Source organism: Sceloporus occidentalis, unplaced genomic scaffold (genome assembly GCF_023333645.1).
Source record: "Sceloporus occidentalis isolate IW3139 unplaced genomic scaffold, rSceOcc1.0.p SCAF_70, whole genome shotgun sequence".
NCBI lineage: Eukaryota > Metazoa > Chordata > Lepidosauria > Squamata > Phrynosomatidae > Sceloporus > Sceloporus occidentalis.
In genome coordinates, this window is record NW_028317050.1 from 2649449 (window position 1) to 2658634 (window position 9186).

Genomic DNA, 9186 nt, shown 5'->3' on the forward strand with positions numbered 1-9186 from the left:
AGTTGAATTTTCTGCAAACAATTTCTCCAGTTACTCACAGCTGAGTGTACAAATACACTGAAAATATAATATAAATATAGGCATTTTTATTTCGCAGTGTACAAAATGTAAATAAAAAATGACTTACGGATATGTAGATTCCACTAAAGTTTAAAAATGATCTAAAACTGACAAGTTGTCATGTCACAAGAAAAGTGAGTTGTGGTGCAACCACATTTTTGGCAGTTCATGAAAGTTTTATTTTAATACAATGTGACATATTAATGTAAAAACTGAAGTACTAGGGGTTAGTAATAGCCCATATGTATTTAAACAAGCAAATCAATAGCTTGTTTACTAAAATCTACTAAAACAAATTGTTCCTATACAACAACTTACTTTCATGACATGAATATAAATAGTGTAAATATATTTTCTTTACCTTCCTTCCTGTGTTCCGAGCCAGACAGTGGCACCCCTGCTGTTGTATCCACAGCCCTGTACTTCTTCAAGTTGTCCCAATTCCAAGACATCTAGATTGTAACCTGCACATTTATGATGCAAATAATTGTAAGGAAATACATTTTAAAGAAATTAAATCACAAATGAATTCCATTTTAAAATGTTACCTATTTTTAAATGTGGTGCTTAGAATACTTACTCTATCACAGGTAATGTCAGTTACACATGGAGAATATATAACACTTCACACAAATAAGTTATCTTTTATCTACATAGCGCCAACATGCAGTGGCGACTCTAGAAACAATATATAGGGGGGGCACACAAGATACCACAGTCAAACTGGGGGGGGCATTAATAATTTCCACCATTAAATCATACCACTGAAAAAACACACACACACACACATATATATTATATATATATTGCCAAAAGTAATGTGCTATGGAATGATACTTTTGTTATTGGACAATACAATACTTGATCATTCAACATGGGAAGCCTGAAGCCACAATTTAGTACGACTAATCCTTTAAATCCTTTAAACAACACAATACCTTAACTTTTCCACTAAATGATTTCAGGGCCTAATATTAGTCCCTGCTGCCGATATATATATATATAAATATATATATAAATATTAGACCCTGCTGCCGATAGCAAGTATAGATCAACACATTAACACACAAACCCAGCTTTGCATGTACAGATCAATTGAAATTCACTTGTGATCTCAGCACTGAAGGTATATATCAAATAAACAGAATCAGACATACAAATCCTGTATTTGCAGGTATACAATAATAATATATGAAATGTAGCATTGCAGGTATAGATCAAATCAATACATGGAAACAGCATTGCAGGTATTAATCAACTGAACAAGACATACAAACCCTGTATTTTAAGGTATACATAAATAATGTATGGAAACATAGCATAGCAGATATGGATCTACAGAATAACACAAAAACCCAGCTTTGCAGGTACAGATCAATTGGAATTCACATAAAAACACGGCATTAAAGCTATATTTAAAACCCCTAAATTACAGGGATAGATCACAGGTTGCACACCCCAACCACGCTGCCCACATAGAACCTGGCCAGCACCCAGATAACACACATAAGATTTGCCATCTTTGTCCCATATACACCCTGCCTGTGCCATCCTGTTCCCCAAGGCTCAAACATCCTGCTAGTGCCATCTTTGCCCTTCCACAATTATACATCTATGATACACACAAACACATTAACTCATGCCCTCCCTCATTCAGACAAATCATCCACATATTAACTCATGCTCTCCCTCATTCAGACAAATCATCCACATATTAACTCATGCTCTCCCTCATTCAGACAGTTCATCCACATATTAACTCATGCTCTCCCTCATTCAGACAGTTCATCCACATATTAACTCATGCTCTCCCTCATTCAGACAATTCATCCATTTTAAGAAACTACACCCCTTGGAGCTTCAAATGAGGGGTTACATGTATTTCTAGGACAAAAGTTGAGTGCACAAATAATGATGGAATATGTCGCTTTGGCTTGAAAATATGTTTTTCCTATCCATAGCGACATGTTCGTTTGTGTCTTGCGCACTCCAGGTTTGTACTAGAAACACATGTAGCCCCTCATTTGATGCGCCAAGGGATGTCGTTTTTGCAAATGTGTACTTTTTGTGCCATAATTTAACTTCCTACGTGAGCAGTAACGCCACATCAAGGCTTTAACCCTAATTACTGACCATTCACACGCCTTTCATATCTCCATTCACTCACAGAAGCACACGCCATTCTTTCCATACATTCACTCACAGAAGCACACACCATTCTTTCCCCTTACAATCCCAAAGAAATGATGGTAAAGGGAGAAAAAAAAAATCACTTTTACAGCAAAAATAAGTTTTGCCGTAAAAATGCAAGGCGCTCCAGGGATGGTTACTCACGTACCGCACAGGCTAAATGGCTGATTTTAATAATATTTGCAGTTCATCAGGATTTCAAAAATTGCCTCCCTCTACCGTTGGCTAAATTTAACCCCATGATCAAAGGGATCATAGGATTAAAAATTAGTATCGGCCATTTTTAAAAAGGGAATGTGACTTTTTTTTTTTTTTTAAGTATTTTATTTGCATTTTAACAAAATATAACAGACGCCAAAGTTAGTGTGACACAGCACATCAGACCATAAGACAGAGGCCTAAGCACAATGGACAAACAAATGTGATAAAGCAATAAGAGCATAACAACAATCATTGGTCAGCATGTCATAATGCGGAAGAACCAAGTGCCCGCACTAACCCAAAGTATGGCACTCCAGCAGTAATTTGGCAAACAACATAGAAGAGGGAAGAAAGGAAAGGAAATGGGGACAGAGAAAAGAAGAAAGGAAGGACAAGAAGGAAGAAAAGTAGAAAAAGAAGAGAGACACCCCTCACGGTTCAGAGATGGAGAAGCGGATGAACTGGTCTGGGCCCCTTGAATGCAGAGAGCCACGGATCCCATATATCCTCGAACTTTGACATACTATCGTGGAGTTTGGCCGTGATCTTTTCCATATTAATAATATGCCATATATTGGCCTGGATTTCTCCGTGAGTCGGAGGAGCCCCCTTCCACCTCCGAGCAATGGCCTGTTTGACAGCCGCGCAGATCCGGTGAATAAGTTGCTGATTAGAAGGCGACAAGGTGGGGTCCGGGACCCCCATCATAAGGAGGGCAGATTCTGGAGACAGGCGGACATCAGTATGAAGTGCTTTCGATAACTTGGCGGAGAAGGAGGACCACAGAGGCTGAACCAGACCACACTCCCACCACGCATGGAGGTAGGTGCCCTTCTCTCCACACCCTCGGAAACAGCAATCACTGGCGCCACTGACCATATGCGATAGTTGCACGGGCGTCGTATACCAGCGAGCGACCACTTTGTAAGCCCGCTCTTTTATCAATGTGTTAATTGTAGTCTTATGTAGAGTCGCCGCCGCCAAATCCCACACGTCGTCAGGGTAAGTAGTGAGTAAATCTTTGTGCCATTGGGACCGGTAAGAAGGAGGAGAAGCAGACGTAACCGATATAAAGCTGGAGTAGTGTGTAGAAATGGAACCTTTAAGCCGCTTTCCGGCCAGGAATCTGCGTTCAAAGACCGTTAAAGCAGCCATCTCACCCCTGGCCAAAAGAGAACGCACAAAGTGTCGGACCTGTAAATAACGGAACAATTCAGTTGGAGGGATATTTTTGGAGTCCAGCAGCGCGGCGAAAGAGAACATCCGCCCGCCCCGGACCAGGTCGCCAAGAGTGAGCAATCCAGCAGCCGTCCACCACCGGAAAGTCGACGGAGTCATGCCTTCCGGGAACTGAGGATTGGACAGCAGAGGCGTGAGTGGAGAGACGGAACCGACAAGGCCGAGCTTAAAGCGCCAAGCTCGCCAGAGGAGGAGTGTTGCCGAGATCGTAGAGGATGAGGACGGACAAAGGAGTGACGGATTATCTAGCCACAGGAGCTTTCCGAGGTCCTGGTGTGGGAAATAAGATCACTCAATATCCACCCAGGGAAGGGTATTTGCCGGGCAAGACCAAGACTCCAACTGAGAGATCCTGGCCGCAACGTAGTACATAAATAGGTCTGGAACAGCCAATCCTCCAGCTTGCTTTGGTTTATACATGGTAGGTTTATTAACGCGAGCACGTCTGGACTCCCACACATATTCAAACAAAGTAGACTGAAAGGTCACCATCTCCTCTATCTTGATTGGGATGGGCAGCGCACGAAACAAATACAAGAGTCTAGGCAGTAAGTTCATTTTAAGCGCAGTTATGCGCCCCAACCAGGAGATAGTATAGCGGGCCCATTGTCGCAACTCTGAACGCAAGGTCCCCAGGAGCGGTGGGTAGTTAGCCTGATAGAGCGAGTGAAAGTCCTTAGTGACACGTATACCTAGGTACTTGATCGAAGACGGCTGCCAAGAGAATTGAAAATCCTGCGCAAGAAGTCGTTGTACTTGCGGCTCCAAATTAACATCCAGGGCTTCACACTTGGAATCATTAATCTTGTATCCGGATATTTTGGAGAAGTCCTTCAGTAGGCGAAAGAGGTTAGGGAGCGATATCAGGGGGTTCGTCAAGGTAAGTAGGATGTCATCGGCAAACAGGCTTAATTTGTAGGGAACACTTCGTATCTCAATCCCCTGAATGTCCGGATCGGCCCTAACAGCCGCTGCAAGGGGCTCGAGACATAGAGCAAATAGGAGCGGGGAGAGAGGGCATCCCTGCCGCGTGCCATTTTTATTATCCAACGAAGACGACTCACAGCCCATCAGAGCCACCGTTGCCGTCGGGCGACTATATAACGCTTGGACGCCACTTAGAAAGCTACCTCGAAAGCCAAACCGGGCCAACACCTCCCACATATAAGTCCAGTCAATCCTATCGGAGGCTTTCTCGGCATCTAAAGCCAACAACATCGATTTCTGAGCGGTAGCTTTAGCAGCCTCAATCAAGTCTATTGTACGCCGAATGTTGTCAGGAGCTTCTCTGTTTGGAATAAATCCCACTTGGTCTGGGTGTATCAGAGACGAAATGACCGCACTCAGACGAGCCGAAAGTAGCTTAGCAAACAGTTTGATGTCGGAGTTGATAAGCGAAATAGGACGATAGCTCCTGCAAGCAGAGGGGTCTTTACCTTCTTTGTGGATCACAACAATTTTAGCCTTCAACATTTCACTGGATGGGGGGTCGCCATTGAGGAAGCGCTGGAAAAGAACAAGCAGGCGAGGTGTGAGAAGAAGCTGAAATTTTTTGTAGTAGGATCCTGGAAGCCCGTCCGGACCGGGAGCCTTGGATGACTTGAGTGTGGAGATCAGCGCCCGAATTTCATCCTCAGTAACAGGACCGTTAAGGGACTCCAGTTGAGCTGGAGAGAGGCGCGGAAGAGCGACTGAATCTAGAAAGCGACGTACAGGGCGGCGATCATGTAAGTTCGTAGGAGCTTTATGACCATCATATAGGTCTTGATAGTAAGTTGCAAATTGATCCGCTATGTCCCTAGGGTGAACCCAGCTCGCCTGATTGGCATCCACGATCTTGGAAATGATCTGCAGTTTCCGCTGCGCACGCAAGCGCCTCGCCAACATGGAGTCCGGTTTATTGGCCTTTTCAAAGAATTTTTGTTTAGTAAGGTTAAGGGAGTATAGCACATCTTGGCTCAGCAGAAGGTTCAACTCCCCTCTCGTCCGGACAATGTCCCGGAGGAGCGAGGCATCGAGAAGTCGCTTGTGTCGGGCTTCCAAATCAGCTAAGCTAGCCGTGAGGGAGTCAATCGCTTCTTGTCGGAGTTTCCTACGGCGGGCTGCTATCCTGATGAAGGTACCTCTGATAAACGCTTTATGGGTTTGCCAAATCAGAAGAGGATCTAATTCCGGAGATTCATTGAAGTCAAAGAAGTCATGGAGGTCTTGCGCGACCTCTGAAAGGACCGAAGGGTCTGTTAGTAGGAATTCATTCAATCTCCATTGTCTAGAGCCACTAGGCCAATCAGAAAGGTGAAGAACGCACTCGACAGCCCCATGATCCGACCAAATGATGGGATGAATTTGCGCAGCATGAAGGGAGTTAGCCATATGTTGGCCTACGAATATGTAGTCTATTCTGGAATAGGACTGGTGGGGATGGGAGAAAAAAGAGTAGTCCAGCTCTTTGGGATGAAGCAACCGCCAGGCGTCAACCAATGCGACTGTCCGCGCAAAATTTTTAAGACGTCTTGAGTTCGGCAGGGAATGGGATAACGTAGAGGAGCTCTTTCTGTCTAGAAACCCATCCCAGAGTGTATTAAAGTCACCACCAACAATAAGCTGAAATTTTCGGAAGGGCAATAAAAGGTCCGTCAGGTGAGAATAAAAGGCATCCGCGGGCGAAGAGGGCGCATAGACGTTCAAAATCGCTGTAGGCTTGTTCTGAAGAAGTCCCGTGAGCAGGAGGTACCTTCCCCATTTATCCGATTGAACGGAATGTAATTGGAATCCCAGGGAGGAACGAAAAAAAATACTGACACCATTTTTCTTTTGACTAGGGTGAGTAGCATGATAGTGCACCCCGAAGGACTTATCCCAGTACGAAGGTAAGTGAGTGCTGCGGAGATGCGTCTCCTGGAGGAGTAAAATGTCACCGTGTAGTTTACGATAGTAGCGCATCGCAACCCGGCGCTTCTGGGGCGCGTTGAGGCCCTTGACATTATGGGATATTATCTTGAGAGCACTAGACATTTAATGTGACGGAGGGAAAGAGCGAGGCAAACCCTCCAGGAAAAGGGGAGAGCACAACCCGCAGCAACCGTGAAGAGGGGAGAGAAAAAGAAACGAAGGAAAGAGCAAAAAGAAGAAAGGGCAGAAAGAGTAAGGAGAAGACACAGCAAATATTCATATACATTGTGCAACCAATATTTTAATGTAGAACAAAGATACTGGTCCACTACAAATAGCCGGATAGTAGCAGAAACGACCAGAAAATCACTGCACTGACCTAGCATATGGTGAAATGTACAGTAAAATGAAAGACGTCAGGCCGTGAGAGGACCAACCTCGGTCCCAGGGGGTAGTAAGTTGAGGACCACTCAAAATGGTATCTCCAGCCCTATGCGAACCGGAATTACCTGACAGCAGGGTACATTCAGTACCAAAATGAGAAAACATGGATCCTAGGACCCGTAAATATAGGCTATACAGCCAACATGTGCGTGGGTGTGTGAACCAATCCGATACATCAGCAATGTGGGATTAGAACCGAACGGCAAATAAAAATAAAAAGAAACGGCACGGCAGCGGAAGAAAAATAAGGGCGTAAAAGTGTAAGTACAGGCTATACGGCCAACATATGTGTGGGTGTGTGAACCAAGCCGATAGATCGGCAATGTGGGAGTATAACCGAATCGGCAAATAAAAATAAACGGTACGGCAGCGGAAAAAACAAAAAACAAACCAATAAGGACGACCGAAATGTACAAAACAGAGAGCCAAACTTAGCTGTTCCAAGTCCCAGTCAGCTGCCACAGAGAAGCCACCGCCGGCGATTGAATGGAGCCCAGTCCGGGGAACTGACCGAGACGCCCCGGCACCGACGGGACACAGCCAAACTGACGCCGATGGCAGTAGAAGTGCCCTGCACGGGACGAAGACCGCGAAGAAGCAGCTCCAGGCGCGCACCACCGTGTGGAAGACAGCAGCCGAATCGTGGTGAGGATGTCCAGAGTGAAATAACTCGCGAAGCAAGGCGCCTCCGGGTCGCAGTGAAAGACGTCCCTCGAAGCCTCGAAGAAGAGGATCAGAGTCCCAGGCACCGGATGACAGGAGCGAGCGCGGTCGGTAGAAACAGACATAGTGGAGCAAAGGTGAGTACGCTACATCTGGTCAGCCGTCTCTCTATCCGCGTCCACGCCGTCAAGGTCTCGCCTCCAAGGAGCTGCCGGGACCTCGGACCATTCCCCCGCAGACTGGGACCCCGGATCTTGCCTGTATCTCTTGCGGCCTCCCGGCAGAGGCAGTAACTCCAGATAGTGGAGAAGCTCAGACGCCTCCGACATCGATTTCAGGGAGTAGCTTTTATCACCCGCGATCACCTGAAGGGCGAAAGGGAATCTCCAGCGACAGGAAACACCTTGCGCCCGTAAGTGGTCCGTGAGAGGCTTGAGGGTCTTCCTCCGCTGTAGGGTCCTAGGGGAGAGATCAGCATAGATTTGCAGCTCCACATTGTCAAGGGACAACGTCGTGGCTCTAGCAGCTTTCATAAGTTCTTCCTTAACGGCATAGTCTCTGAGCTTTACGACGATGTCACGAGGCTTTTCAGAGGGCCTAGGTCTAGGCCTCAGCGCTCTATGAGCGCGGTCCACTACAATCTCCTCCCTGGACTTGTGCGGCAAAAGCTGCTTAAGGACAGCGTCCAGAACCGACTCGACATCCTGAAGCGATTCAGGCACACCACGCACCCTAAAATTAGATCTCCGAGATCTGTTCTCCAGATCTTCATGGGCATCTTGGAGAACGAGTACCTCATGGCGCAGCGCAGCAACATCAGCCTCCATCGCCCGCGCGTCACGCTGCATGGAGGCCTGGGCCCTCTCAAGGTGATCCGTACGTGTGCCAATGTCCGTTATATCCTTCTTCAAGTCGCGAAGCTCATCTCTGATGTGTTCCATCAGGTCGCGTTTTACAGAAAGGACGAGGTCTTTGATTTCATCGATGTCACGCCTCGTGCAGGAGACAGACTCATCATCAGGAGTCGGGCCCGGGGCCGCCATTGGAGAAAGCGCGGGAGCGTCGAGGTAAGTAGGCTTTTTCTGAAAAATGTCCGGCACCACTTTTTTTAGCGGACTTACGAAAACCACCTGGCATTCCCACAGATATTCGTGCCAATACCGCAGCCGGTAGTCAGGTAAAACGCTGATTTTAAATGCTTTAGACAGGGCGTCTCGGAGGAGCAGAATCACTGCACAACCATTTCGGATCCCGGTCGGCCACGCCCCCCGGAATGTGACTTTTTATAGCTATATGATCGCTGTGGTAACATTGGCTACCACAGTGATCATTTAGCTAGAATACTTAAACTTTTTTTTTTATTTTTTTTTTTTTTAAGTTAAACTACTTTATGTTTAAATAATTTAATTTGGGGGTCTCTAGGCAATTTTGATCTTTTTTTATCTGCCTTAAGAGACCCCCAAATCATTTTTTTTACATTTTTTTTTTAACTTAATA